This window comes from Phoenix dactylifera, chromosome 9, assembly GCF_051530095.1.
Source record: "Phoenix dactylifera cultivar Ajwa chromosome 9, Ajwa_hap1_PhDact_Kaust_v1.1, whole genome shotgun sequence".
NCBI classification, from domain to species: domain Eukaryota; kingdom Viridiplantae; phylum Streptophyta; class Magnoliopsida; order Arecales; family Arecaceae; genus Phoenix; species Phoenix dactylifera.
The window spans coordinates 8,548,019-8,555,048 of record NC_143198.1 but is presented as its reverse complement, the minus strand read 5'-3'; positions in this window follow the sequence as shown (position 1 = coordinate 8,555,048).

The following is a 7,030-nucleotide window of genomic DNA, read 5'->3' as shown; positions in this document are numbered from 1 at the left end:
TACCATTTCAAGACTCTTCATTTTAGGGATGTACGTTAGATGTATGCCCTAGAAGCCAATTTTTGGCTGACACATTATTAATTCTGGGACATAATTTGTATTTGATTTTATTATTGAATAAATAAAAGGCATCTTTTTCATTCATATTGATTATGTGTCTATGAATCGTCCAAGAATTAATAAGATGATGATGCATATTCTTAAGAGTTAAGAATTTGAGCCATGCATCATTAGTAATTAATTTCTGAATGCTCCTGATCGATGGATCATCACGAGGGCGGTGATCGATCCGATGAGATCAGTGCACACATTACTTTCCTTATGGATGGACGAGACTCGAGTCCACGGTGTGGGGACACTGAAGTAATAGTGCAGGTGTTTGTTAGAGAACAAGGGTACTGAGCGTGACCAATATAAGAAGTCACTTGGATGTCTATCCACTCGTCAGTGACTTGCTTGATGTTGCAGTAGTGTGACTGGTCCTTTGACCTGCGGTGCTTCGGCCACTCACAGTGAGGTTATTGTAGTTTGACTGCACACATACATGGTATCTAGTCATATGGGTCCATGCAGTGTAGATTGGCTGCAGTAGGTTCACTATAGGAGTAGGGTATGCACCTATAAGGAATCTATCGACCTTGATAGATAAGGAGAGATCCTATGTGATTTATAAGACTGAGTTCGTAAGACCTCGGCCAGGGCAGATTGCATAGTAGAGAAAGAGTTCTCCGCTCTCGAACTTAAGTCGAATAAATCTTCACATATGACAGACGATGGGGTTTGACGAGTTGTCCATGACCTCCGTCCTGTAGGGATCCACGATAGTAGGACTGTATCACATGATAACTGCACCTAGAGGTTCATCATTCTATTCTGCTGGGTTGCCACTACATGCTGCTAGGTGTCACTGATGGATGGTGGGACTTATAGGGATTATCTTGATGATCGATAAACCCTAATGAGTAGAGTTGGAATCATTCCAATCCATTGAAAGGAGTTTTCAATGATATTGTGATAGAGATCACAATATATCTCACTACCAGTCAGAATAGAACCTATGGGGTCACACACACTAGAAGTATTGACCGATCCGATGGTTGAAAAAGTGATTATGAATCACGAGTAATCAATTCGATTGATAAGAAGTTGAAGAAGGAATGGGAATTGATTAATTGGACTTAAAACACAAATCCTACTTGGAGTAGGATTTCTAGAGTCCTAATTGGATTAGGACTGGGAATCCTATTTGGAGTAGGACTGGGATTCCTACTTGGAGTAGGATTCCTACAATCCTAATTAGATTAGGATTTTGAATTCATCTTTGGATTCCTACTTAGAATAGGATTTCTAGAAATCCTAATTGGATTAGGACTTTGGATTTAATTAGAGTCCTAATTGGATTAGGACTAAAATTAAAAATGTCCTAATTTGGATTAGGATTTCTTAAGTCACAATTAATTATTAATCTGATGAATCAATAAGACTCCTAATTGGATTAGGATTGAAGAGTTCAATTGAGTCAAAATTGAATTAAGTTCTAATTAGATTAGGACTTACCTAGATTGGATCCAAATTGGTTCACCCTTGGGCTAAGCCTAATTGGATTAGGGCTTGACCACATTAGGGCATTCCAAATCCTACTAAATGTGGATTAGGGTTTACCAAGAGGGAGGGGCGCAAGCCCCTCCCCTTTTGCTTCCTTGGTGCGGCATGAAGAGAGGGGGCCGGCGCCCCCTCTTAGGAATTAACTCTAGGGCTCCTAAATTGTAGGAGCCCTAGATGGGTTTAAAAGAGGAACAAGGGGCCGGCGCCCTAGAAGGATTGAAGCCCTCTTCCTTTGTGCCGTGGCCACCCCTCTCCCTTCCTTAGTTCAGCCGCAAGCAAAGGGAAGAAAAGAAGAAGCCATTGGCGGCCTCCTCCTCCTCTCTTCCTCCTTCCAACGCAAGGAAAAGGAAGTAGGCTGCAAGAGCTTTGATTCATCTTCAAGTTTTATCCTTCTTCTTCCTCCTCCCAAGCACAATCAAGGGTTGATTGAAAGGGATGAAATCAGCCATCAAAAGAAGTCTTTGCAAGGGAGCTAGCACTCCGGGAAGACGAGAGAGCTTTGATCGGATCTCTGCTTCGTGTGGATACCCGTAGAAGCCGGACACTTGAACGGCTTCAAGCGAACCCTCTTCCTAAAACCACGAATCCAGATTTGCGGTGATCATCTACCCGCATAAGGTGAAGATCTGATCTTCAAATTAGTTTAAAAGGTTTTTAATCCTTATCTATCTACGAACGGTTCATGAAACAACGTTCATGAGATGAACGTCGATCCCGCACATGCCTCTTCCACTGCCATCTGATTTTTTTTGAATTATCAGCGGCATGGGCGGGGTTCCCAACAATGTATAAGTGGAAGTGTGGAAGAGTGTTTGAGAGAGGAAGAGAACAAGGTAGAAAGAGTGGATGGAAAGTGAAAGGTAGTGAAAGAGTAGGAGGGAGAGAGTGGAGGTTGAGGATGTGTAGATGCCCTGCGAAGGAGCCTTCCGTCCCCTTTTATAGACGAGAGACTCCCTAGACTTGAGTCTTGTTGAAGTATGGGACTTAATCCTTTCTAAAATTCGAACGATACTTTGGTCTTTTGCCTTGGAGAGAATCAGGAGAAATAGGTTAGAGAGAAAAAGAGAGAGGAAGTGGATAGTAGGATGAGAGGTGAGCGGAAAGGTAAGTGAAGTTGGATGTGGCTATGAAAGTGGGAGTGGATGTGGAAGTGGAAGTGTGGGGAGTGTTTGAGGAGAGAGGGAAAGAGTAAGGTGGAAAGAATGGATGGAAAGTGAAAGATAATGGAAGAATAAGAGGGAGAGAGAGTAGAGGTTGAGGATGTGCGGATGCCCTGAGGATGAGTCTTCCGTCCTTTTTTATAAGCGAGGGACTTTCTGAACGTAATCTTCCCTATTGGTTTGTATAAAAGAAAACTCTTTTACAAGTATTCTTGGTATTTTCTAGTTTTTTATATTAGACTATGACTGAGCACTGTCCATAGTATCAAGAATTAATCGAAACTATGTCTAGATTCATTAAGTCCCTTACTAAAAACAATATTAGGACTGACGACCGTGAGAAACCCATATTTATTAGGACTATGTTTGTAAACACACTCTTAGTTGATTATAAGAGATTCACAGAATAGTCTATTTGGGAAATGGGTGAGAGAGAGGAAGTGGATAGAAGGATGAGAGGTGATTGGAAAGGTAAGTGGAGTTGGATGTGGATGTGGAAGTGAAAGCGTGGGAGAGAGTAAGGTGGACAAAGTGGATGGAAAGTGAAAGGTAGTGGAAGAATAGGACGAAGAGAGTGGAGGTTGAAGATGTGCGTATTAATTTGAAGGGTACTTTGGTCTTTTGCTCGCCTTTTCTGGAGGAAAAGAGTAGAGGCTAAGGATGTGTCGATGCCACTCAAGTCCAGGGAGTCCCTAGCCTATAAAATGGGACAGAAGGCTCATCCATAGGGAACAATTTATTATGTCTTTGATATTAAGAGAAGATATCCATATGGATAATTCATTAATCAATTCCTCTGAGAAGGACGAACATAATAATTTGCCTTGCTATAGCACTGCTACAGTATTTCCTGCAGTACTGCTACAATTTTTCTATTATACTACCATAGTGTTTTGCTACAATATTTTGTATCAGATCTGTCTTTGGCTATAGATAAGAAGAGAGACATATAAACAATAGAAATATTCAAAGAATAATTATCATTAAGATAAAGAGATATACACTCTTTTCACCTTACTCTCCTTCTCTCTCCCCAAATACTCTCCCACACTTCCACTTCCACATCCACTCTCACTTCCACTGCCACATCCAACTCCACTTACCTTTCCACTCACCTCTCATTCTTCCATCCACTTCCTCTCTCTCTGACTCATTTTCTTCCAAACCAGACTACTCTGTAAATCTGAAGTGTGGGAGAGTGTTTGAGGAGAGAGGAAGAGAAGAATGTGGAAAGAGTGGATGAAACGTAAAAGTTAGTGGAAGAGTAGGAGGGAGAGAGTGGAGGCTGAGGATGTGCGGATGCTCAGTGGATGAGTAGTTTTTAACTAATAAGAATGATGTCTTAATATAGGTTTTTCAGATCTACCTTTCACTTTCCATCCACTCTTTCCACCTTATTTTCTCCCTCCTCAAACACTCTTCCACACTTCCATTTCCACGTCTTGTTCACCACTAAGGGTGACGACCCATTTGCCCCTCAAACAAGAAGAAGATGAAGAAGTTGTTGATTTGTCCAACAAGGAAAACCTTCCAAAATTCAAGTTGAGGCTCAGAGAAAAAAAATTCTCATCAGAAGAAGATCGGGAGAAAACCTCAAAAGATTTGTCAATGAACTATCATATGAAATACAACAACGCTAGGATAGATAAAGCCTTATTGAACCCTAAGTTCTAAGAAAAAGGTAAGAACTTTGGGAAAACAATTCAAAGAAAGTATTTGTGCTGAGCTACCCTCAGTATTTTGGTACAAAAAAATATATCAAGTAAGCCTACCTTATGTCCCTAAGTTTGATGAACAAAAAATTCCAACTAAGGCTAGGCCTAGGCAAATGAATAAAAGACTTTTAGAAATATGCAAAGATGAAATTCAATCTTTATTTGTGAAAAAATTAATTAGGAAATGCTCTTCCTCTTGGAGCTGTGCTGCATCCTATGTCGAAAATGCGGCCGAAAAAAAAAGAGGAGTCCCTAGGCTACTAATTAACTATAAGCCTCTAAACAAAATATTACAATGGATAAAGATATCCAATCCCAAACAAGCAAGACCACATAAAAAGAATCCAAAGATCTTGTATATACTCAAAATTTGATATAAAATCAGAATTCTAACAAATCCAAATAAAAGAGGAAGACTCTTTGAATCAAAAGATACACCCTTAAAAGGAATATACTTTCTTTATAATAGTAATGATTACTTAGACCAAAATTGGAACCGTCCCAATATCTCTCATGAAGCAACATAGCTTACTATTCAATTTTCTGTCCTAACAGAAGGCTCAAAAAAGAATTTTTCAGCATGGCCAAATATGTATCTTGAAATGGTAAGAAAATCCCAAAAGCCCTCCATAAATAAGAAACTTTTAGACAAGAAAATTAAAGATACTTTTCAAAAGGCAACACTGCCTAATGAAATTTTAAGGTCACTTGTCAAAAAAGGACTAGTAAACCAATGCTGGCCTCCAAAAAAAAAGAAAATAAATTCTCTCCTTTAAATCTACTTATATGGAGATTAACTTTGCTATTTTTTTGACAAGAACATGTCTAAAAGAGAAAATCTCTCCAAAGATATCACCGCTCAGGAAAATCTCTCACCTGGGCCGCGATTATCCCAAAGCACAAAAACTCATTCATCACCATCTATCTCATTCATCAGGGATTCTCCTTGTCCATACATCTCCAAAGGCAAAGAAAAAAAATCTTCCCTTTGAAATTACAAGACTTGAGCTCTATTGTTAAAGACGTCTTTTAAGGTCACTTGTCAAAAAAGGACTAGTAAACCAATGTTGGCCTCCAAAAAAAAATAAATAAATTCTCTCCTTTAAATCTACTTATATGGAGACTAACTTTGCTATTTTTTTGACAAGAACATGTCTAAAAGAAAAAATCTCTCCAAAGATATCACCTCTCAGGAAAATCTCTCACCTGGGCCGCGATCATCCCAAAGTGCAAAAACTCATTCATCACCATCTATCTCATTCATCAGGGATTCTCGTTGTCTATACATCTCCAAAGGCAAAGAAAAAAATCTTCCCTTTGAAATTAGAAGACTTGAGCTCTATTGTTAAAGACGTCTTAAAATATTTGCAAGAAGGAATGCTCTCCATCCCTAAAACAAGGAGTAAAAGTCAAGCTTATTATGAAGTGCTTCTTTCTCAAACAAAAGCGCTAACATTCATCATAACTATAAAGGTCATGGTGAATATGCCTTCTTTAAACTATCTATAATGAAAATCTATTCTTTAATTGATTGGGGTCCTTTCCTTAACCCAAATTACCCCAAAACAATGGCGGTAAATAATTAGGGTGTGGAGTGATTGATTATAACCCTATTTGATTTTGATGAGCACAAAGCCATCGAGTATATTCTAAGTTATACTAATGAATTCAATCCAGTATATCATGCAAAATTTGTAAGAATCCTCTTTTGAGTGCATGTGGAAAACAACTTAAGTCAAAGGCTGAAACTCGAATCGACTCCGGAGGATTTCGAGTCGACTCCAAGTGTTTCAGATGTCTGGCACAGGCTCGAGTCGACTCCGGCACACTGCGAGTCGACTCCGACTGAGAACAGACAGCAGGACAGAAAGATGAATCTCAGACCCTGTCACTGAGTCGACTCCTGAAGAATTCGAGTCGACTCCGATGCTTGCCGAGTCGACCCCCGATAGTTCCGAGTCGACTCCAAGGAGTAACAGGCAGAAAGACAGAGAAGTTGTTTTTGGACTCTGAGAGTCGAGTCGACTCCAGAAGAACTCGAGTCGACTCCAATGGTTGGCGAGTCGACTCCAAAAAAGGGAAGAGTTGACTCTCAGAGGAATGTAAGACTAAAAATCAGAGAGCCAACTTCGATGTCTGAGAGCCGAGTCGACTCCAGCAAAGTCCGAGTCGACTCCGAGGCAGTTCAACTCCAAAGATAGAAGACCAGTATTCAGGCTCTGAGAGCCGAGTCGACTCCAAGAGAATCCGAGTCGACTCGAGGAAGTTAAAACCAACGGTGTAAGGGTTCAATTGTGATCCCAGAAAAACAATCGGGTGGTTCTAGTCGGTGAGCCTGTGAAAACCGACCGAGTTCGTTGTGATCTCGTGAAAACAATAAGTTGGGTTGTGAACTTGTAAAACAACCGGCTGTAATCCTAGGGATTATAGTGAACTCCCAAGTGAAGCATGGGGAGTGGACGTAGGAGCAAGGGTTAGCTCCGAACCACTATAAAACCTCTTGTGTTTGTAATTGGTTCATTGTCTCTTCCATCCTCTCCACTCACTACA